General features: G+C 38.8%; 1 protein-coding gene across 3 annotated transcripts in view; it reads right to left on the reverse strand.

Annotated features, from left to right (window-relative positions):
* The window catches only part of INPP4B (inositol polyphosphate-4-phosphatase type II B), an 807,120-nt gene extending 791,216 nt beyond the window's left edge, over nucleotides 1-15,904 (reverse strand). For all 3 annotated transcript variants that reach the window (XM_025386323.1, XM_025386324.1, XM_025386321.1), the window contains exon 1: nucleotides 15,578-15,904. The gene's annotated coding sequence lies outside the window, so the exon portion shown is untranslated. The remainder of the gene's footprint in view (nucleotides 1-15,577) is intronic.
* Nucleotides 15,905-25,536: the final 9,632 nt, after the last annotated feature.

Below are 25,536 nucleotides of genomic sequence, written 5' to 3' on the forward strand. Positions count from 1 at the left end.
CATTTCAGGACAACACTGCACAAGAATCAATAGCATTGGCTTCAGCCTTTTACCTAAGAAATACATGTCCTTTAGGTTTGCCCTTGCAGATTTTGCCTGATGTCCCCAAATTTGAGTCCCAGTAGGCACTGAATCCTGTCCCCTTTTCCATTCTCCTAATGCTAAATTGTGTTCATAAAACCAAACACACACACACACAAATAAAACCAAAGCAAACAAACAAAACTTTCCCATTCAAATATCTTAAAATTTTATAATATCTGCCCTCCAGAACTTGTTCTGCCTCTCTAATATTTTGGTTACACTGTCCTCATCCGAGATACTGTTCTTTTCGACTGCTGTTTCTCTGTAGAAACTCACAGCCAGTTTAGCCTATGTTTCCATTCACTCTGACAAGAGCTCTCTCCACTTTGGTCTTCACAAACTCGACTCTTCACCTTCCAACACACAGAAAGAATGAATGACCCAGCAAGCTCTTTAAAATAGCCCAGATGAAGTACAATAACAATTTTCGTCTTTAAAAGCTCTTGGAAGCTTGTCGCTGTTGTTGAAATAGCTTTTCCTGTGTAGCTACTGAAATTTGCGGCAGCATCTCTTCGTCCACAGGCCTATTGGTGCCTTTCGGTAGTCCCTATTATGCCAAAGTCACCTTCCCCACCATTGTCTTCAAAACCTCACTGTAGAACACAAATCAGGGCCTGCCATACTGTGCCTAATAGTCATTCACTTTCTAGACTTGTTGTTGGGAAAAGCCACAGTGCTTTATTTTGAGGGTCAGTCTTTAGTTTTACTCCACACAGCAGTAGCTTGTTCTTCATACTATCCTCTGTGGGAAGAATCTTAAATACACCAGCCAGCCCCATGTTGTTAGCATAAGAGCCATGCAATATTGATAAAGTCAGATTTCACCCTACTCCTCTCCCTCTGTGCACTTAAAGTGATCTTCTACATATTCGAGTGTTGTATTCTCTGAATATTTGCAGAACTTAATTTTATTTTATCTGCTCCACTTGAACCTAAGTCTCCAAGTCCAGTCATCCAACTTAACAAAGTCACACACAAACTAGAAGGTCCTCATATAAATTGGAAAAAAGTCAATAATAATTTGTTACCATTCACCGAAGAAGGTGCAATAATATCCCCCTAGGTAGAGTGAAAAGTCTCATCATGAACAGAAACAATTTAGAATTCACCCAAGTACATTATAGCTATACATATTTTTAAGAAAGGGGTAAACATACTTAACATTGTCTACAGCGTGAAGGTAGAGAAAAACTTAGAGTCAGAAATATATTTCCTAAAGAGAAGTACAAACTTCAGGAAACTGAAATAAAATGAAAATATTTATCTATTATGACGCTGTTGCTGTTCTACCCGCCCCCCCCCCACCTACGGAAAAAAAATTAATCATTTCCTATTGAGAAACGTTAATGGTTCTTCCTTTCTGTCATTCATTCAACACATATGAATTGGACAAGAACTATGTGCTAGGTATTATGCTAAACATTAAGGAGATATTGGTGAAAAATACCAAAACAATTCCCGCCCACATAAAGATTACGGTAGTTTGTGAGTTAAATAATAATGAATTTGTAAGTGTAAGGTGATACAGAAAGAGGGAGTTGAACAGAACTCTGAGGTACCCAAAACTGAAAGGATAATCAGGAAAATGATATTGCAAAGGGTGACAAGACAAGAAAAAGGGTGAATAAATGGGAGAACTGATGATCTTCTTTCACACCAAAGTTCCACATTTCAGATAAATTGCCATAGCATATACAATTTTGAGCTCACAAGAAATTAAAGAAAATCTCTCCGTGGCAAATTAAAATTAAAATAAATTTTAAAAGAATACGACAAATATAAAATGCCAGGAAACTACGCCTTGGGGAATTTAAAGCCCAGGTATATGAGAATAGATATTAAGGCCTTAAATCTATGTTATGTTGGTGGATGACCTGAGCCCCACATAGAATACGCAATACTCAAAAGTGAAATATCGTTCATAAAAGCTGGGCCGGAAGACTTCTGCCTATCAATAAAGGAACAGCTGAAGAAATCTGTTACTCTCTACCATAGTTCTGAGCACGAAAAAAAATTGACAACTTTCTCTAAAATACTGTTCATACAATCATTCGTTTACATGAGTCCAGGGTTTAAAAGACTCTACTTAGACAGAGAGAGCTAGTGGAAGTCCATGATATCTTTACAGGAAAAAAATGCAAATCCTCACTGGAGAAAAAAGATCCTCAACTCAGGTCCCTTAAGAATAGCAGAGATTAATTTTAGACAAGAGTGGGCTCGCATTGAAAAATGAACATAAACTCAAGAAAACAAGCCATAGTGAGCAAGAGATAGCAGAAACAACCAAAAATTGTTGAACTTCAAGACTTAGATATCAGAGGTAACAGACAAAACATAAATAACTATACATGAAGTGCCCAAAGAAATAAGAGACAGAATTAAAATTCAAAAAAGGAGCAAGAAGTATCAACAATGACAAGACAAGTTTGAAGAGAAAAGAGAATATAATTGGCTGAATATTTTATGTTGACTTGGATCCGCTCTTCTCAGCTTTTCCACCATGCTCTCTGCTCTCGGAAAGCTGACCTGTATGAATCATCGCAGCAATCATATAATGACCCCTGACTTCTGATGGACTTTAGCCAATGTGGATCATAGGTAGATCAGAGGGAGGAGGGAGAGTGAGTCCAGGTGTTTATGCCCTTCGCTTTTGCCCTGTGAGGTCTCCAGGAGTGGCTCTACCTTTTGACAGAAGTCATTGCTCCCTCTATGTGGACCTGCTCCACAAAGCCTCCCTTCTTCTTAATTCCAGTGACTTCTCCCTCCCTTAGACTTCTGTTGCTGCTATTCCTGAGTTTCAGCACTATTCCTTGTGGTTAGCCTTTATCCTAACCAGAAAAAAAAGACAGAGCACTCCAAAGAAATGGCAATTACACTGACAGTGAAATTCTTAATAGTAACAATAGAAGCCAGAAAACTGTGGAGCAATATCCTCAAAGTGCTGAAAGAAAAACTGTCAAGTTGGAATTGTATAACATTATCATTCAATAGCAAGCTCTATACAAAGCAGTTTAAGACAAACAGAAATCAAGAACATTTACTAGCAATAGACTTTTATTACAACAAATATTCTACTTAGAAAATACCAAAGTTATAGAAAAAAACTAGCATGAGAATTTAATAAAGGGACTGATAAAGTCAATACATTAAAATCAATAATATTTCTATATGCCATTAACAAATAATTAAAACATTAATTTTTAAAAATATACCATTTTAATAACTACAATAAAAATGAGATGTTTAAGAATAAATCTGGCACAAGATGTAGAGGACCTTTCTCGAGGAAATGTTTGAACTCTATTGAAAGACACTGCGGAAGATAGAGATGCATTGTGTTCATGAATACAAAGGTTATCATCAACATTACAAGAGGTCAAGTCTATCCAAAATGATCTAATGATTATAGATATATGTATCTACACATACATAGATACATATATATCTCCAAGATCCTTTTATATTCAAAAATTACATTTAATAAAAGGAAAATTCAGTATCAAGAAAACCAAAGCAAGAATTTTTCTAAGTGATTAACACAATTTAATATTGCCAAGTGGTCAAGTAAAATGAAGACAGAGAAGTACCTATGAAATGTAATACGAAGTCTCTCTCTTTTAGTGACCTTGACAAAAGCAATTTCACTGGAGTTGTGGAGGTGGAGTCCAGACTATAATGAAATGGGAAGGTATAGAAAATACTGACCACCTCTGCCAAGATCTTTGGCTCTGCCATGGAAGAGAAAAGAAGGCAGCTAGAGGAGAATATGGAGTGGAGAGGGAGTCTTACTGCTTTAATGGGTGGAAATCTTGAGTGTGTTCCCTGCTCAAAGAAATGAGGCAGAGAAGGAGAGGTGAAGATACTGGAGACAAGGAATAATGGCCACATAGAGATCCCTGAGACTGCAGGAGGAAACAGGATTGAATGCAGAGGTTCAGGGCTTAGTTGACCCATGCAGAAAGAAGAGAATGGCAACAAGATTCAAGAGTGGAGCAGGCACAGTGACTCATGCCTGTAACCCCAGCACTTTAGGAGGCAGAGATGGGAGGATTGCTTGAGTCCAGGAGTTAGAGATTAGCCTACGCAACATGGCAAAATGCTGTCTCTACAAAAAGAAAAAAAAAAAAAAATTATCCAGGTGTGGTAGCATACGCCTGTAGTCCCAGCTACTAGGGAGGCTGAGGTGTGAGGATCAGGTGGGCCCAGGAAGCAGAGGTTACAGAGAGCCAAGATCACACCACTGCACTCCAGCCTGGGTGACAGAGTGAGACCCTGTCTCAAAAAAGGAAAAAAATAAAAATAGATGCAAGAGTGTAGTAGACTGGGTGGCGGGTTATTAAAGGAACTGCTTTTATTGGCTTCTACTTTTTCTGGAAACAAAGATGTGACAGGACCTAAGGATACATCCTCCCCTCACACCATTTTCTACTACTCAGCTTTGATGCCAGTAAATTGAGTAATAAATTTCAACGAAATGGATAAGCAAGAAAATCTCAATACTGCCATGTAGATAGTTATTCCACCAGATCTAAGTCACAGTTATTCCACGGTTCTATACAGCAGAGTCTTCAAGTGCAGGCCAGATATGGCTTTGCTTTATTTGACTCTACAGAAGTCTTTAGGAGGATAGAACATAAGGGGAAAATAAAGCAGTAAAACTGTGCAGTTCAGAGTGCCATTGAGCAAAAGAATTGTGACTTGTCTGCTTTTGCATATTAAAACATTAATCTCCCCACGGGAGAGAAGCTCTAGTAATTTCTCTGCAAATGTCTTCTACAAGGATTCACAAGGGTAAAGAAAGATTCCTCAGTATCCATTAATTTAAAGAACATGGTACATACAGATCCTTTTGCGTTTTCAATGAATTATGATTAGGCTAAAAACACAAATTCCTCTCATATTTTTCAAAAAGCATTTTTCCTCTTCCCAAGATTAAGCCTCTGTGTTGAATAATCTGCAAACAAACTTCACCTCACCCATCAGCAAATAAATCTGCAATGTTCATGCAATGTTAGTTCACAACAGTCCTCCATTAAGAGATAGAAGATGCTTTATAGAATGAGATATAATCCATGGTTATTTTAATGAAGATTTATCACCCAAGGTGTACTTATTTTTTTCCTATATATATTGTTCTTACAGTATGTATAAATTCCCATCGTATCTGCACTTATAAGTAGCTATGGTACAAATAAACCTTAGCAGCATTAGCACCATCCAGCATAAACAAATCCTTCCCAAAAATAAAATATATTTTGTGCTCGAGACATATCTTCTGAGACAGCAGGAGAGAAAAACAATCCAGCATGTACAGTGGTTTTTCTACATTTAGCTGCCAATTTCTACGGATAGCTTTAGCCAGTGGATTTGACGGAGGTTAACATTTATTTCTACTTATGTGGAATGTGCCGAGTAGAAAATTCAGTGATGAGTAAAATTTTTAAGTGTGCCCGATGTACATAAAATGACCGTGTAAATGAAGCATATTGGGTTCCAAAGCTCTTATGAAAAGCAACAGATGTTTCCTTCCAACTATAATGTGTTTCTGGCCATGAAAAAAAAATTGGCTAGAATGTTCAAAATGCATGATTAAAGATTTCCAATTCCTGGGCAATTTTATGATGATTGTCATCATAGGATCTTCAGACAGCATGTATATGTTCAATAGATTGATCCAGTCAGAGCTAAATAACCATTTTCCAATTTACAGAAGAGACAAATGGCAAAGCAAAGGATCCTACAGATACATAAATTGCTTTTAGCCTTTCTGAACTGGAAGTCACCTTCAACTTCATAACCACAAGGGAGGAAGCCCACCTCGCCCCTGCCACCACAGTGGTAAGCCACTCCCAAAGGGCATTTCCTTTCCCATCAGTTGAAGCTCAAGTGAAGAACACCCAGTATATGTATTTAAACTGCTTTATGCAGATCAGGGTAACAATATTTGTTTAAATTTAATTTAATTGATTTTAGATGGACCATGTCTATTCACATATCACAGTCTCTACTCCCCAACCCATTGTCTTATACCTAACCCATTTCACATACACACACACACACAAATAATTTTTATTGGATTTTTAAATTTCACAAAAGAATGTCAAGTCTACGAATCATGTTTTAGTCAAGTTTTAGGTCTTAAGCAGCCATAAAGTGTATTTGAATAAAAACACTGTCAGAAAACCTAACAGTGACAGTATGTTGCTTCCCTTTTGCTGAAGCCTTGTTTTATATGCTATTATGCATAAAGGATCATTTGGGGAATATATAATCCATTTGGTTTTTTTCTAGTTTGGAAGATTTTTTTCTAGTTTTTTTTTTTTTTTTTTTTTTTTTTCCTATTTTGGAAGACTTAAGGTTTTTAGGGACAGGCAAATAATATACACAAGTGAAGAGGGTCAAGTATATGACAATAGGGAATGGTGGAGACCACGACATGTGAATAGACACAGTTTGTTTAAATTTAAACAAATAAAAAATTTAATGAAAGGAAAACCAAGGTCTCAATATGCAAACAGGTTAAAGATATGAATTAGCACTACAAAATGAAGTACAAATAAAAATACACATTTCAAAAATGTTCAATCTCAAACAATAGTAGAAGAATATAGTACTGTTTTTTATTTGTATAAATTTAAGGAGTACAAATACAGTCTTGTTACATGGATATATTGAATAGCACTTTAAAGCTTAGACTTCTGAGTAAAATCAGTCTTGGTCCAAGACCCAATTCTACCACTTACCTGCTGTGTGATCTTGGGTAAGTCACTTAACCTCTCAAAAAATAAGTTTTCTAACATTTAAAATAGGAGTGATAATATTGTCCTCCCTTGAGGTTGTTGCAAAGAGTAAATGAGATAATGTAAAGGTTTTGCATGGTAAATTGTCTATAAGAGGGGCTCAATAAATTTTAGCTTTTGTTGTTGTTGTTGTTACAATCACATTCACCTTTCCAATTAACACACTTTAAAAAACAGTCCCTCAATACTGGTGAGGATGGCAAAATGACTTATATCTTCCAGAAAGAATGAAATGAGGGAAAGCTTTCTGGAAAGCAATTTGGCAATATGTATAAGGCACTTTTAAAAGGTTCATACCCTTTCTCCAGCATATCACATCTAGGAATCACTCCTAAGAAAAACAATGAGAAAAGTAGACAAGGAATATAAAAAATGAGATCATACAGAAAATATCCATCGCAGTGTGATAGCAAAAATATTTCCAATAATCTTAAGGTCTGAGTTGAGAGGGAAGGCTAAACAATTGATAATAATTCATAGGCCTAACTATTAAATAGCAATGAAAAGTTAGACAAGTGCTTACAGTCATGGGAAAGTGGTGCTTTGTTTTTTTGGGTTTTTTTTTGTTTTTTTTGTTTTGAGACGGAGTCTGCCTCTGTCGCCCAGGCTGGAGTGCAGTGGCGTGATCTCGGCTCACTGCAAGCTCCGCCTCCCGGGTTCATGCCATTCTCCTGCCTCAGCCTCCCAAGTACCTGGGACTACAGGCTCCCACCACCACGCTCGGCTAATTTTTTGTATTTTTAGTAGAGACGGGGTTTCACTGTGTTAGCTAGGATGGTCTCAATCTCCTGACCTCGTGATCCGCCCGTCTCGGCCTCCCAAACCAAAGTGCTGGGATTACAGGCATGAGTCACCGCGCTCGGTCCGTGGTTTTTTGTGTTTTTTTTGTTGTTGTTGTTGTTGTTTGTAAGTATTTATTGCTGTGAACCAGAACAGAGCTTATCACAGTACCTGGCAAATAGTAAGTCTCAATCAATAATTCAATTGAATTGAACTATAGAATTCTAAGTGACAAAAAGCAGGCATTCATTTTTCACACACATACACACACACATAATGTATCTCAACTTATCTAAAAGAATCACAGAAACCCTAGAAGTAAATATGATATAATGCTAACAATATTGTCTTTTGATGACTTTTTTTCTGACTCTTTAGGCTTTTCTCTACTTGCCATTTTTTTTTCAATGGAGACTTATTACATTTATAATCAGAAAAATAGTGAGTAGGAAAAAATAGAAAGAAATCCTAGAAATTGAGTAGAAGCCAACTGTATCAATTATTTCTCATTACACTAATCTGAGTGTATACTATTCTTTACTCCTACTCAAAATATAAAATGGGAAAAAGGATATGAATAGAATGAATAAATTGAGAGGCAGTCTTTAAAACATACCCTATGAAAAAATATTGCAGTAAATTTCAAAAAAAGTCAAAAAAGTATGTATCTGATATTAAGAAAATTATACATATGCTTTGCTACCTATATAACTTGCAAGTATAAAAATCATGCCATGGCATAAACCCTTTCGGTACAAATTACAAATTTTTTTACAATGGAATTATATTTGCTTTTAGATACTTAATGTCACAAAGATTCATACATAGTAGTTATCATCAACTTTTTAAAATCTGAAAACATTCTATTCATTTAAAACTTCAACTCTATATGAAATCCAAAAGGTGTATTTCAGGAGATCCATGACATTCTCCAAGGGGAGAACCAAATAATTTCTCAGATTCCCAAATTCTCAAACACACTCACCACAGACAGCCCTAGAAAGTGACAAAATTTGTCAACCAGTGCATCAAGTTACATGGGGGTGTGGCTGCCAGGCCATTGGCTGGGCTCACTCACTGAAAGTTCAGTCTCCAAAAGGATGTGACTTAAATTCACACCACAGGAAAATTATAGCTTACTATATGTCATGTACCTTTAAAGAGGATGGTAAAATCTTTACTCATGTAAAGCTAAGTTTTTGCATTCCATGGGTCTGTTATATCTACAATGTCTGCCGCTTATAAAAGTAAAACTTTGGCTGGATCTGGTAGGCTCAAGCCTGTAATCCCGCCACTTTTGAAGGCTAAGGCAGGTGGATAACCTGAGGTCAGGAGTTCGAGACCAGCCTGGCCAACATGGTAAAACCCCATCTCTACTAAAAATACAAAAATTAGCCTGGCGTGGTAGCGTGCACCTGTAGTCCCAGCTACCCGGGAGGTGAGGCAGGAGAATAGCTGGAACCCAGTAGGCAGAGGCTACACTCCAGCCTGGGCGACAGAGCAAGACTCCATCTCAAAAAAAAAAAAAAAAAAAAATGACATAGAACATAAACTGAAGTCTATACCTCAATCATGTAGCAAATTCAGATACTTAATTTATCTAATGCCAAGAGTTCGGACTTTTAAAGTAAAATACGTAGTGTTTTTACTATAGTAATTATTTTTTAAATTTTCCTTTTTATGATAACTGTATTTGTAAATAACTGCTTCGCAAGTCTATTTCTTTTGATGTAACTTCTAAGGTTTGCTTCCAAAAACTCCTAAGAGGGAAAATGTGAGTGGGATTGTAAATGAAATGAGAATGGCCACGGTTTGACAATTATTGAAACTGGCTGATGGGTATGTGGGAGTTCATTGTACTACTCTATTTTCCACCTTTGAAATGTTACATAATAAAAAGCTTTTAAAAAAGGAAATGCATTTCTTAATTATGCCAATTTGGGTTCATTAACTTATTTTCTTCGTTCTCCATTCTTACAATAGCCACATCCAGTGAACATGGCTGAAATGTCCACCACATTGATCTTGAGGACGTTCCAACCAGACACTTAAACAATACAGAGAATGCATTCTGATGCACAGATGACAGAATAAATTAATTTACTCTGCTATGTCCCATAATTTAATTATTCAGCCAAAGGCAGGGGTGTATATATCCAGATTAACCAAGAAGAAATTGTAAAACAGGTTTCAGCTGTCATTGAAACCAATAAATTATAGTACTGCATGGCTGATTCAATTTGGTCATTGGTGACCAGGTCATCACTATAACAGAGAACATTAGGGGATCTGCTGAAGCATCACTGAGGTAATTTGCATTTTTTCTGCATTCTTCCAAGGGCAATGCAACAGAAAAAAAAATTAATAATTATAGTCTTTGATTCCTAGAAAAAAATAATTTGCTCAGCAGATGCTGTGAGAGGATTAGGATTAAAAATGCAAATGGTTAATACAATGTCTATTTTAGAATAATCATATTTTTTTCTATCATGTTCATTTAATTTTCTTTTTTCCTTTCTCTTATCCAGACACAAATAGAATTTTAGCATATTTTATTTAATTAATTCCTAACAGTTCCTCACATAAGCAGACCTCCCATAAAAGCAGAGTGTGTTAAATATTACAATCAAATCTTTAAAGTATTACTCATAATCGATCTTCTGATTATACTACTAAGAATTTAGGTGCCTGTTGACTTTAATTTTATTAACTCACTATGATATAAATAAATTATGTTTAAAAGAAAAGCTTTAAAAAAATGAACATATTGTACTTATAATGACTCAAGGTTTCTAAGCATTGCACACTGCCACCTAGTGCTGAATGTCTCTTTAATGCCAAATGTATAATGGATGTCTTCAACAAAGTGGAAATGCTGTATTTTAAACCAAATTTATTCAGAATGACGGTCTAAAATAATTTATTCATAATTTCTTCAAAATAAGAATGCTATTGGAAGTAAATGAAATGACACATACCATAAAATCACACTTATCTCAAATTAAAATTTAAAAGATCTGAGTGGATCAGTTAATATAAAAAATTGTAAGTTTTGTTAATAAAGACATGCTGTCTTTTTAAAAACAAAGTGATTTCCAGGTTGCATTAATGAAGACAAGAAACTTTTACTTTTTTAAAAAAAGTGATTTTTAACTACTGTGCATCAACTATGCAACTATTCTCTTACGAATGTGATGCGTGCTCATTTCTAAGTGGAATATGTCGTTATCTAGCAAGTTTTGCATAAGAAGATGTTGAAAAAGACATCATAGAGTGTTAACTTATCACTAATAGTACTTTAAAGCTTTCTTGAAGATAGCCATAATCTCCACGCACCTATAGGTTCAAACTTCAATTAAAGATCCCACTGATTTTTAGTCCTACTTTATTTTTATTTTCCCAGCATTGAATAGTTTTTGCGTTTTGGTTGTTCTAGTGGCTACAGTTCATCTCTGATCTTTTGGCTAAGGAAGCAAAGCTCCATGAAAATGAATGAGAACCATTTTGAAAGAACTAAAGGAAAGATTGCTATTGATGGTCAGGGAGTATATTCTATTTGATTCATTGTATTCTAAGATGGTAGTCCCCAAGTCTGATCTACTTAATGCACTACAACTATCTATTCTAAGAACTAAAGTGAAAGGTGAAAGGCTCTATTTCTGTCAAATTTTTCATAGTAAAAAATATTAAGATGATTCCCTGTAAATCATTGTCGCTTAACATTGAAAAACTCACACTCTCTTTTGAGAAACATAAAAATCTCGAAGTTCTCCTTCAAAGCTATTCAAAATGTATAAATAAATGATCTATTATAAACAACTAGTAAACAAAAATTTTAAAAAATTATATTTTCTTTTGATCTTGGAAGATACTTTACATCGATGCTGTTACTCCAATCATTAGAAGTCAGCATGACAATTAAAGTTGTCTGTGTATCTCACAAACTTTTCTATCCTTGTGAAACAACAAAGAACAACATTGACTAATTTCACCATTGTTTGTTGCATTGCTTTATTTTCATAACCAGAAGAGCATGTAAAGATAGATAGACATAGATAGATGATAGATAGATAGATAGATAGATAGATAGATAGATAGATAGATAGATAGATAGATAGATAGATAGATAGATACTCTCCTTTTAAGGGAGGAGATGTTGCCCTCATTCCCTTGAATATTATTGATTTAGATAATTCCCAAAGAAATGTATCATCAAAACTACATGATTTGAAAAACTTCTCAAAATTTCCTTTAATCGGTTTAAACAAATTACTACCAATTCTATTTCACTTAGTTCTGCATAGGGCTATTTAAAGACTTTCAATACACAATCAGGAAACCAAGTTGGCGTGGCTGCTAATACAGAAGATAGAATTTACTCAAAATGTTGCAACTCAAGAAACTCAGTTTGAAATATATTATTTAAGGACACACACTGTATTGAAACACAATTCACATCATGCTGGAATGACATCTGTCATAACAGCTAATGTTTGGTGAAATTACACAGTCCATTGAAAAAAATCTAAAATTCTGGCTCCTAGATATTCCATTGGCCTTATGGTATGCCATTGATAGTGAGATACTTTCAAGAATATATATATTATATATTTATAAATAATAATCCTAACATAACATAATATACTGGATATACATAATCCATGTATATTATATATATAATATAATCCATAAAATTTCCTAAACATTTTAAATGCTTCTTTTAATCCACAAGGTAGTGAAAATACATTTTAAAAAATAAACTAACATACCTTGATTCAAGTGACAATTGCGTCTGAGACTGAAAGAGTAATTAAAATTTTTGCACATATCTTAATGTCTTTTCCAGTTATATACTGATCTTTTCTAGGTATATACTGATCTAAAGTTTTAGAACTCAAAGACTATATGTACTTTGCACAACAAAATTCAATCATAGCATCATCATTTGGATTTATCTAAAAATAAATGTTTAAACTAAAATTGTTTAATAATCTCATGTCTGAAGCCTAAATATTATAGTATATATGATTAGAGTATGCTCTAAAGAGTTCTCTAATCAAAGGTTTCTAACTCGACATTTTTTGAAAGTATTAACAAAATGGCCTATGGAAAGATTCCTTAAGGCTTTAGAAAGATATACAGGACATGTTGAAAAACTAAGGTACATAATACAGAAGAGACTCATACAGCTTTCACCTGAACATTTAACTTGAGATTATTTAAAACAGGGCATTTCTATCTATTAAAATCCTCATAGTTGTGAAAGACAAGAATTTATTTTATACAGATTAGGTATGATATTTGTATACCTAATATTAGTACTACTGGGCATTACTCACTATGAAATAAGAAAATGTAATAGATATTCAGTAAGCATTTTACTTACTAATTATGATTCCACAATTTCTTTAACTTTTTGTTCTCAGATGTCAAATACTTACCTAGAAACGGCCACTCATTTGGCTGCTATGAGTTTTAAGATCAGTTGGCAGGTTTTTTTTCTGTCTTTCAGAGAATTGCCATCTTGAGTTCTGCCTCAAGGTAGTGAAAGTTAACTTTGTTACCCATCTGGGGATTTATAGTACTTATACTAGAAGATACTCCAAGGTTTCAGAAAGGAATTAATTACTTTCAAGTTGCACAGTTTAGAACAAATATCTGGCTTTTCCCTAAGCTTAATGATTTTCCATTTCATAAAACTAAAATATAATAGCATTATTTTATAAACAAGTTTAACTGATGATTCTATGATATTAGAGCCATTTAGTGTTTTGACAAAAATCTTATGACAAATGAAGTCATTCAGTTTGCAGCCCCAAACTGAAGCTCGAACACAACATTTTAAAAGTATTTTCTGCCTATACCTTTGACTGCATGCTACTTTAAATAGAGGGACAAGACTAAATGGTCTATCTGGTTGTTCTTATACTTTATAAAGAGTTAAAAGCAAATTTGAGTTATAAATATGCACATCATAATGATCATTAGTTTATCACAAATAAATATTGATTTGCTTAATCAAAGAGAATACTCTCCTAGAATAAGGGCAGTATTTCAATCAGCAAACATGTTTCTTAATGACACTGAGCATTTAGCCTATCTTCACACACACATTTCATAACCTTTCAAGGACAGTCTTCTAAATCACATTTTAAAGAAGTGCACTGAAAAAGCAATCCATTTTGCAATAGCATTTTACATTACTACAAATTCATGAAGTTAAACCTTTAATGCCCATGTACCTTTCACGAAACTATTGATCATTTCCTAACAATGCTTTACCGGATTATATCACAAAGGAACACATAATATATGTATGTGCATCAATGCATAAAGGAGAGGACGCATTTCTTTGTATACTATGTGAACTGACAATGCCCACTTGCCCAGTCCTTGCTTTACTCAACTTCTTACACATCATCAGCCAGCTGCCCTGTTGATGATTCCTTGCACCTTTTGTGCTGCTTTATCATTGAGTCAGATTACTACCATTTCTGGTCCAGAACTCATTAAGAAAATTCCTTTTTCAAGCAAGTTCTTTGAAATGTAGTTGTACACCTATAAAAGAACTATCTGGAGCTCATCTTGAGAGAGAGAGAAGATGAATTTATCCTCTGTCTTTAGGCTTTTTCTTACAGAGCCACACCTTTATAAACAAGTTCTGTCTGTCATACTGAGAGGAAGGAGATACTCAAAATGTAACATCTGGAGTCATAAAACGTAATGACCTCAAATAACATTCTAGAAAGAGAAATGAAAACTAGTTCTGGTTAGGGAGAAGATAAGAGAGTAAAAGGAGCAAATTTACATCATTAAAACAAGAGTAATAGAAAACCCTACCGGGTTTTTCCAGTAAGTTTTGTGCAGCAGCAGCAACAACCTAAACAATACGTGCTTCCTCACCCTCTTGTCCCCGAAGAGAAACTGCTGGGCCCCTCCTCACCGCCTCCCCAGGAGCAGAAACTATTGCCCCCAAGGAAGAGAGAATTCAGAAGCGTGGGAAGGGGGAAAAACAGGTATATGTGGTTCTAGCATCCTCATCTTCATATCAGCTACCAGCCTGAAAGTACATTCAGGAAGCAGGCTCCCAGACATTCTCCGGCCCTGGGCCCTGCCAGAGGTGCCAGAGAGCTTGAGGAGCCTGCGGCATAGTTCTCAGACCCGAAACAATGACCTCCCCACTCCAAACCCAGGCACTCTCCCGCCAAGGCCCTAACCTCTCAGCGAGACCTCTTTGGGGTAGGACAAGAGATGCTGCCTGATGGCCGAGAGAAGACATGCCAGGCTTCTCTGCCAGAATGAGTTGTTGAGGGTGGGATGAAGGTGGTCAAGGAGATGGGCTATTTAATTTTAAAACAAAAAAACAAGGCAACCGGGACCCCCAACACCAGTCACCCTCACTCCCCACCACTGTCCCTATTCCTTAAGGACTTCTTCGGAGGCCGGCGGCGGCGGCGGCGGTAGCTTGCGATCATCAGGATTGGGAGTGAGAGCGAGTGCCCGGGCCAACCTCAGCGTCTCTCAGGGACAGCGCAGGTGGGCGCAGCCTTGGAAGGTCAGCGAGGCCAGAGCTCAGAGTTCCACGGGGACCCGGAGAGTGTGCGTGTGTGAGTGAGAATGCGAACACGCGCGCTCGCCAGGCGGAGGGGCGCTCGGCGAGAGGGTAGGCGCGGCGACAGGGGTACCCCAGCAGTCAAGGAGAGACAGCACACCCCACCCTTTAAGCTAAAGAGCTGGAGGGGTGATGGAGGCTGCAAGACTGAGAAACTTGATGCAAAACAGACAGGCTTCCCCCTCCAAGACGTGCCGCCACGCTCTCAGACACGCTCCCTCGCCTCCCGGATTACCCACCACGAGCCACTCCACCCTGCAAAATTCCCCACCGAGCCCTAGGATCCCAGGCGGGTAATTACCTCTCCCGGAGGCGGAGTAGGGGGCGGCAGCAGCAGCAGACACTTTTAGCCTGACTTTCCTGCGTTCGCTTGTGAGCGTGTGAGCGTGTGCGCGCCCAGGAGGAGCTGTAACCTGCTATTTATAGACCGAAGCCTCAGCACCCGGGGCTGAGAACCCGGAGGAAACTAGCAGGCGGCGGTGACGGCGCAGGGCGCGGGCCGCGGCTTCGCGAGGCTCCAGCAGCTCCCCCAGCCTCTGGCTTCGGCCGCGCTCCCTGCTCGCTCCACGCCTGCCAGCCCCGCGCGTGCCCCAGAGAAGTTGTCACCAGCGCGGCTGGCTCTCCGGCTGCTCACACGCCCCCTGGCACAATTGCTACTTTCTTCCCCCCCCCCACCCCCCCCCCTCCCCGCTCCTCTTCCTCCTCCTCTGCTCTCTCCAAGCGGTCTCCTCCCAATGTCACCAGCGACCGAGTAGAGGCGGCCGCGGCAGCGACAGTCGCGCAACTGGCGCAGCTCGCTTCCCGCTACTGATAGAGCGGAGACGGTGGCCGGGCTGCCCACCCCGAAATCACCACGCTGGCTCCGTGTGCTGAAATCCCGCACCCCGACCCCTTTCTGCGGCCCCTCTGCCCGCTGGGTCTGACACCCAGACTGGGCTGTGGGATCACCGCTACCGCGAAGAGGGGGGACCCGAGGCCGCCACGCTGCCACGGGGGCAGGAGAAACCACAGAGAAAGAACCCGCGGGAGGAAGAAAGCGCCCCAGTCCCCGGCCTATGGCAGCGCAGTCCCCAGACCGAGGGTTTTTTGAAGGGGCTTGGAATCCCTGCTGTCACTGCCTGCGTCTAGGCATCCATTCACGCCCGCGGGACCCCCGTCTGCAGCCGCGCTGGCACCCCTGTCTCTTGCCTCTCCTCCCCCTTGCCCCGGGCGGAGGTCGGGCTGGGGAGACCAGCTCAGAACAGCCCTCGGCCACCCGCCGCCAGTCCCCACGTCGCGGCGGGTGACTGAGGCCGAGATGCTCCCAACTAGCCTGTGACATGCCTTTGATATCCCTGGTGCGTGGGGACAAATCCGCCCTGAGTGTGTTGGGATATCAGGAAAACGGGGTATGTAAGCAAGCAGTCTGGACGGAGACTAAAACTCCCCCACTTCCTAGCCAACAAGCCCACAGGGGAAAGCACGCACCCTGATTATTCCGGGCTGTGTAGGGTGTGGGGCAAATGACTCTCCCCATCTGCGCCTTACAGGTGCCACCTGGCGGCTCTCTCGGAAAGGTTTTGATGGAGCCGTTCAAAGGTAAAGGTGCCCAGAGTCAGCCCATAAAGACACCCCAGCCCTTCTCCCTGAGGGCGTTTTAAATTCACTGTTTAAATAAAGCAGTGTACGAATGCTTGTACACAAGTGTTACATTTGCCATGCAAAAAGACTGGAATCTCAAAGTCAGGACAGTGAAATCAATTTGGGTTAAGTCGGGGCCTAACAGTTTCACAAACTAGGAAGCTGTATGTACCCCCAGCTGTCACCCCTGCTGTCACTGCCTGCATCTAGGCATCCTTTCACTCCTCAAACATTTGACCATCACATTATAACCCTTGCCAGTGAGGACAGGGACTTTGCGGGGGGTTTTGTTTTGGTTTTGTTATTTTGGAGGGGGGAGTTGTTTGTTTGTTTCATTTATTTTTCTCACCACTCTGCTCCCAGAGCTTGGGACAATAACTAATATTCTGTAGTTTCAATAAATGTTTATAGAATAAATTAATAAACACTGTAGGCTAGAAATTGCTTGGCGCCCCTGAAGCCCTTCCCTTTGTTTCTCTTCAAGCCTTTTCTCCTATGCTCAGCCTCTATCCCAAGTGAGCTGAATGCAGAGAGATAGGAGAGTGAGGAACAAATAAATAATCCCTGTCAAGATGTGGATCAGCTTTGAGAAGTTAGATTTCTCCTCCATGGGGCAGCACTGAACACACCCATCTCCAAGCAGTGGGTAAGTCCTGTTCATAGAGATCTGCTGGAAAGATGATAGAACTTTCTCACTGGGCGGTTTTTGATTTTTCTCACAAGAGAGACATTGAAATAATATCAGGACATTAGGATGTCAGAGCTTTGTTACTAAATTGGAAATATAGTTAACATATCTGTCCTCTAACTTTAAGTGGAAGAGTGTGTGTGTGTGTGTGTCTGTGCATGTGTGTGTGTTTATGAAGACTACAGCAGCAATCCCAGAAATACCAAACCATACCTCCTAAAAGACTGAGTGGTAAATAAATGCAGTTACTGATTCTATGGAAATGAGTTTAAAGTGAGATGCTTAGATGACCCTATTATAATTAAAGTCCAGACATGGACCATGCTGCCGAAGTCCTTTTACACGGCAGCTGAGAAATATGTGACTTACCTATGCATATCACGTAAGAAGTTTGAATTCTGGGAAAACAGAGAATTTGAATCAGGATGCCATCAGATGCATGTACCACAAGGCATTTTTAAAAATCCATCAATCATCCTGATATTTACCTTTTTTAGTTCTTTGGTGGCTTTTTCCTTGAATAAGTCTGGAGAATTCGGATGCTCCCACGGTTTAATAAACTCATTCAGCATTCACTTTTACAAACCTTGAACTTTTGCCCACTTGTACCCCCAAAACATAACTCCATTTGCCAATGAAGGACAAAATATTTTTCATCTCCTTTTGAAATATCTTTGTAGGGCCAGAAGTCAAAGGTGATTCCCTGCAGGTACCTTGCTGTCTAAAACAATAAAATCAAGCTAGGATCTACAGGGCTGTTGTCACACTCTCCTTTGCAGTGAAGCAGCCTACACTGTCTCCATAGATTCATTGTTCCTCTAGATTTTTATCTCAGGTGAGATTAATATGACATCATATCTACATTTTTATGATCCTTCACTATTCAAAATCTCTTCTAGAATATAGCACCAAGCATCATGTAGGTTTTTTAATGCTTATTCAGTTATGTTAATGATAACCCATAAAGTAAGTCTTTGTTTTCATCTCAATTTTTAAACACTTAAACATTACAGAAACTTTGTTATGTATACATTAGCATCATCTCTTGTGTATATGATTGTGCGTGTATGTCTGTGTGTATTTAAATTAAGAGGGATGTTGCTAGAAATAAGAACGAACTTAAGTAAAATGGGTAAATTATTGTAAAGATACTTGGCTGCCCCATGGAACCCCAAAACAAGAATGCAACTGGGCACTAGCAATGACTGGAAAACAGAGACAGGCCATTAGAAATTTCTCTGTCTCTTTTCCCCCACCACACTAACTGTTCCATTCTGTATCTCTCTCCTCTTTCTCTCTCTCCCCACATACATTGTCTCTCTCTGCTTATCTGGTGTGCACCAAAGTGCATGGTTGCTAACGACTCTTAAACTTTATAACTTGTGAACCAGTTCCAAATTCTCCAAGTACTGTGATTCTTCCAGCTACCAAACCCCAGCCAACGACCTTGGCCAAGGATAGTAACCAAGTGACATTTTCATAGTACCTATGTAGTAATCAGGTAGATTAGAGTGGTAGGCTGAAGAAGAAGAAAAAGATGAAAATTACCAAAATGAGGGGAGGAATACAGGTCATTCCTTACCACTACTATCTCCTATTCCTGGTTGTTTCATGAACATTGACACAAAAGGCAAAAGAAAGTAGGAAAAAGAAATATTAAAAAAGCAATAATTTCTATGGTGTATTAATGCATATGCGTGTTTGAATATTGAATAAGATGGAATGCTTCTTACTGCTGGTAGTGCTCGAAGATAGCTGTTCCCAGTATCAGTAGCAGTATGATTTTATGATCTCTTAGCATGGGACTGGGTGAGTATGAGGAAGAAATCAAGTTTTTCACAGACAGTTTACTTTAGCTTCTTTTTTCATGGCAAATTAAATAAGAGATTTTTAAAAGAAAACAAATGAGTGTGCTACAATTTTACATTTATTGAAAATAAACTTTAGTGGCTCTCTCACTTGGCATAGTATATTTGTAAAATTGTATGTAAATCATATATTTGAAAATGAGTCATATTTCAAATATAATACAGTTGTGAATCTTAACATTTTTGCAGTCATAAATCCATTGGAGAATTTGAGGAGAGTTGTGGACTCATTTTCCAGGAAAATATGAGCATGCACACACACAGTTAACCCATGGGATGTTAGATAACATATTTATTCAAGATCTGGAACTTAACACTTCATATTGCTTTTGTCTTCTCCCAGTCATTTCTATTCGAACAAATGAAATAAAGACTCTAGATTCTTAAACAAAACCTTCAAAATGCCCAGTATGTACAAGTCAAAAAATGGATTGGGGTGGGGAACATATAGGAACGCAGGGAACTAGCTCCCTCTTCCACCAGCTCCTGCTCCAATGAGACCTAACTAAACTGTAGTAGGAAATGAACATTGAGCTCTTAGAAGGACGGGAGAGAGTTATAATGTGGGGAATGCTGTATTCGTCCACTAGGGCTGCTATAACCTATTACCAACAGGTTTGGCGACTTACACAATAGAAATGTATTTCTCACAGTTCAGGAGGCTGTAAGTCAAAGCCCAAGGAATAGGCAGGTTTGCTTTCTGAGGCCTGTCTCCTTGGCTTGCAAACGTAGCTGTCTCACTGTGTTCTCATGTATTCTTTCCCGTGTGCATGTGCAGCGCTGGTGTCTGTGTGCGTCTAAATTTCCTCCTCTTATAAGGACACCAGTCAGACTGGATTAGGACCTGCCCTAATGGCCTCTTTTTAATCTGATCGTCTTTTAAAGGCCCTATCTCCAAATGCAGTCATATTCTGAGATACTGGGTTCTAGGGTTTCAACATATGAATTTGATGGGGACAAGATTCAGCCCATAACAAATGTGCACTATAACAAACTACAGGAAGGGTCTAGGGGTGAAGTTTGAATATAAATTTCTCCCTTATGTAGAGAGGACCCAAGAGTAAAAATACTTGTACTGTTTTCCCCTTGGAGTATCGAGAAGGCAAGGGTGTAAAGTGGGAATATAAATGCTAGCATGCCTTATCTAGATCCTAAAGGGCCAACGATCCCTGGGATTTTGTTGCCTAAGTGATGAGGAAGAGACTGTGGTTCCTTTGGACTATAGGAGGCCTGGAAGTTAGGAGTGACAGCCAGCAGGACAGGTAATCACCAAGAGGTCCCCTGGGAGGGCAACCAGATTAAATGCCAAGGAAAGGGCATGGTCTGTCTATGGAAACATAGAGGTGTGGCTACAATTGCCATGGCAAAGACCTCAGAAGAGTCAGTGGCTACGCACTAGAGTAATGCCATCTTCATTCACACCTGTAGAATGGAAGCCAAGTCAGCTCTTCAGAAAATGACAGACATGTACCCCAGTGTCACAATGCTGCATAAGTCTCCCCTGGACCAACAAGCTGCCCTGGAGGTAAAGGAGAAGGAAAAAGGGAGGGGCAGCAATACTTAAACTGAGTAAGTTTTAAACCAGGGTAGACTTGGTTTAGCTTACTGGATACAACTAAGAAAACTAAATTAAATTTGCTATTTCTGAGTACAAACAGGGGCTTATCATTAAGTTAATTTTATGGTAGAAAAATTATGTTCCATTTTTACACCCGAGGTTTAAAACTCAACCGATATCCTTTTATAATTCATGTTTTAATGCCTTCTCAGGAAGCCCATAGATACCCTGAATAGCATCTATGATTCCATATTAAGAATATTTGTTCTAGATGATCTGATTCTTTAAATCTGGCTGTAGGAAAAATATTTTTAACTGAAAAATACCTGCTAATAGGTATAATTCTCCACTGATATATTGTTTGAAATGCTATTTCTGTTTTTTTGTTTGTTTGTGTGTTTGAGACGGAGTCTTGCTCTGTCATCTTGCTCTGCTGGAGTGCAGTGGCAGCATCTCGGCTCACTGCAAGCTCCACCTCCCTGGCCTGGGTTCACGCCACTCTCCTGCCTCAGCCTCCCGAGTAGCTGGGACTACAGGCTCACGCTCAGCTAATTTTTTTGTATTTTTAGTAGAGATGGGGTTTCACTGTGTTAGTCAGGATGGTTTCGTTCTCCTGACCTTGTGATCCACCCGCCTTGGCCTCCCAAGGTGCTGGGATTACAGGCATGAGCCACCGTGCCCGGCCCTGAAATGCTATTTTCTTAAAGAGAGTAGTATCTGTAAGTTACAACATAATAGCTTACATATTTATGTTTAGCAAATGCCAGAAAAAGAATAAAATCACAAATGGAAAAATTATAGATAATGACTAGGTAAAGATAGCCATATTCAAATTTAGGGGGATTGAAGGTGACAGTATTATGCTGCTTCATTTCAAGAAGTAGGAAGCTTGTTTTTTTTTAACAGAAGTCTTCAAAAAAGAAAACATCTGAGTTATTTCTTTTTCTTACTCTCCCCGTTTTCATCCAAACACTTTTTTATTACCTAATTATGTCACTAAGAGCATAAAATGGAAAAGAACCTTATATATCAGACACATTTTTAGGAAATGTTTGTGGTAATCAGGGAGATTGATGGGAGCCACTCGTTCTTTCCAGAAGCAAGCATCTTACCTCTGAATATTTTGTTACACTTTGTTCATCAATGTCTCTATCTTATCTTCCACACTTAAAGACATAAATAGATTCTTCTCACCTATTTTCAAAACTTTCTCTATATCTAATTATCTTGTCAAAATACCATCCTGGGTCTCTTTTCCTTGGTGTAATCCAGCTCTGCCATCTCCTGGTGACCTGACTTTGGCTGAAATAGACCAACTGTAATCACCAGAGCAAGTCAGAAGAATTGGTCAGATGTCAGAAGATACTAGAATCTTTTAGTTAAACCTGTATCTCTGGAGAGTCCTCTCCTTCATTTGTTCATCAAAGCAAAATTTGTGCTTCAGAACTGAACAAATTAGGGCTCCATTCATGGTGCCACATTCACCAAGTGCCTTAAAATTTCTGAGTCTCTGTTTCTTTATCTGTAAAACTAGGGATAATAGTCCCTTCCTCCTAAAGTGACCAAAAATCCAAGACACTATGAGGACATGACCTGCTGTCCATCTTGTGCTACTTTTTTTTACCCGTAATCTTTTGCTAAGACTGAAGAAGATGGACATGGACATGGCAACAGCAGTGCCCTCATGAAATCCTCCAACGTTTGTGTTCTAGGCTAGCTATTTCACCATTACCTACAACCTCACATTTGTCATAGAAATATTGGTTCACAACTGTGAAAAGTAACACACTTCTGGAGAATCTGGCTAAAGTCTTTACCATATGAGAGAAGAATTTTCCACATAGTTTGTTATGGAGACTCTCGGCAGAACCACTTCTAACTCTCAGTTTACCTTTACAACCCTCTTTCCTATATCTTCAATTCAGTTCTAACAAGTGTTCACTGAGCATCTACTACTTGCCACAAATTGTGCTTGGCTCTGGGAATAAAAAGGTGAAAAGGGCACACATTGTGTCTTCCTTGTTTGGTAGAATTAGAGTTGATTTTCATAAACCTATCTTCTATTCTTTATTTCCTATTTGGTTTACTCTAACATTATATTTATTGAGTGTGTGAAAGTTATCAGTATCAAAATGGAATGTGCATGTGCAACCCTGACGTGTCTGTGTGTGTCTAAATTTCCTCCTCTTATGTGGATGCCGGTCAGATTGTATCAGGGCCTGCCCTAATGGCCTCATTTTAGTCTAATCATCTTTTAAAAGTCCTATCTCCAAATACGGTCACATCCTGAGGCACTGGGTACTAGGGCTTCAACATATGAATTCTGGGGTGAGGGGGACACAGTTCAGCCCATAACAGATGTCAAACACTAATGTTAAATAAAGAAAAAAAAACCTCCCTAACAAATAGAGCTGGGGAAACCCATGAAGAAAGGGTTCCCACACTACTATGCCTCACAATACAAACTGTCACAAAGAGTTCTGCAAAAAGCACAACCTGGCACAAAGGCCATCACAACCTTGCACAAAAAATAGTTCTGCATGGACATCTGCCTCGCAACTGCCCGTTCAACCCAGCCTGGCATCATCCCTGGTATTGGTATTTGTAGCCAAATAATATCATTTCAAATCAGTTGTGTAATCCTCCTCATTTGTCCTTTAAAAACCTTTGACTTTCTTTTCCGTCCTGAATATGCACATGGTTTACTATGAAATGCACACATATTCCCATTGCAATGCTCTATTCTCAAATAGGTAACTTTTTCTTTAAGAGAGCCTCTCTATGTTTGTTACTTAGGTTAACAGTGTCTAGTACACACAAGGTAAGGGTATGTGGCAGCACAGGGATGCGCAGATAATTTAGTTGAGGGGACAAGGCAAGTATACAAATAGTTACAAAATGAAGTGAGATATTATGTGTCAATAGAGTAAGCGAAAGTGCCATGAATATTAGAATAAGGCAGGAGAAACCAAATCGAGTTGGAAGGATCAGAAAAATCTTCATGCAGTGGCATTTGATAGGTGGAGGATTTCAGGGAACATAATTGGCAGGCATCCCAACACAGGCATGAGTAAGGCCCTCCTGGTAGACTTATCCTTCAGGTCTGATTGGAACATTACCTACTCTGTGAAGACTGCCCGGTTAATCCTTTTCTGTGGTCTTCTAGCACTGAACATTTTAGTTGGTTGGATCTCTTACTGCACTGTATTTGGTTAACCATTTGTCTCCTTCACTGGGTTGCAAGCTCCTCCTAAGAGTAAAGCCATGTTTTATGTAGGTTTATGCAACAGATGCAAAGGCCCCAGAAAACTCTGAGAGCTTGGAATCTAGGGAATGTTGTATTTATTTATTTTTAAGGGAAATTAGATCCAATTTGAACTTCTCACTAACTTGTTGAAAATCTGTCCGTTTGGGGAGTCCTCTTTGGCTGTCTTGGACTCCATGTTTGGATGGGGATCCACACTGCAGATCAACACCTTCTGATCCAGTTTTCTCAGCACCCTTCCCTGCTCCACAAGGTCATCAGGAACTTTGCATCTCTGCATGGCATGTCCATCTGGACACTTCCCTCTGCCAACGCTCTCTAACATGTTACACCATGCTGGGTGTGAGACTTCTGAGACCCGTTGTGTTTGGAGTTCTTCAAATCGTGTCTTGTTGTATCTACTCTCTCCCACTGCCAATCAACCTGTAAGGATGAACAAGGAAAAAATCATAATTCTCCTGCCCTTCCTCCTCCTCATTTTCTGCCGTTTCTCCTCTCCCAGCTTTCTACTTTCCCACCCTATTCGCCAAGGCTCCTATATCATCTCCTCCTCTTTCTCTGGTATCATTTGTGCTACCCTTCTATGGGACCATAATGAAAGAGTAGATTCAGAGAAAAAAATGTGTTACCACAAGGAGAAAATTCATCTTGAATACTTCAAAAGTAGTATCCAGTGTTACACAAATATGTGGCTGTGTATGTATGTATATTGTGTATGCACGTGTGGAATCACTAACTCTTTTAAAACTTTAAACATTCCAGAGTAACTTTTTTTATATAAACTGAAGTGTTTGTATCTACAGCATACTCCAGAAAACTGTAGAGTTACAGATATTTTTCTTTGTAAATAGAATATAAGCTTCTCACACAGAATCACTGTAACATTCTCTAAGTTAAAAGCTGAGAAATCATTATAGATAGCTCAAAAATGTTTTTCCTTTGAAACACAGCACTTATGGGCAAATAGGATCATTTGAAACCTAAGGAAAAAGTTGATAAAATTCATCAATGTGAATAGACAACCAAAGACAACCATTTTATTTGGCCTAAAATGAAGTTACATTTTACGGGACTGAAGTTTAGCTTCAGGAAAGTTATAATAAAAACAAATAAGTGATTCACTTAGTGCTTTCTGTAATATAAAAATAAACTTCCCCCTCCATCTGAGTGACCCTTTTCTGGTTTTATACCCAAAAGCTCTAGCTGAGAGTAGACTCAAGTATTTTTTAAAGCTTTGATAGATGGGATATGCCGGGGTGAG

The sequence above is a fragment of the Theropithecus gelada genome, chromosome 5 (assembly GCF_003255815.1).
Source record: "Theropithecus gelada isolate Dixy chromosome 5, Tgel_1.0, whole genome shotgun sequence".
Classification (NCBI taxonomy): Eukaryota; Metazoa; Chordata; class Mammalia; order Primates; family Cercopithecidae; genus Theropithecus; species Theropithecus gelada.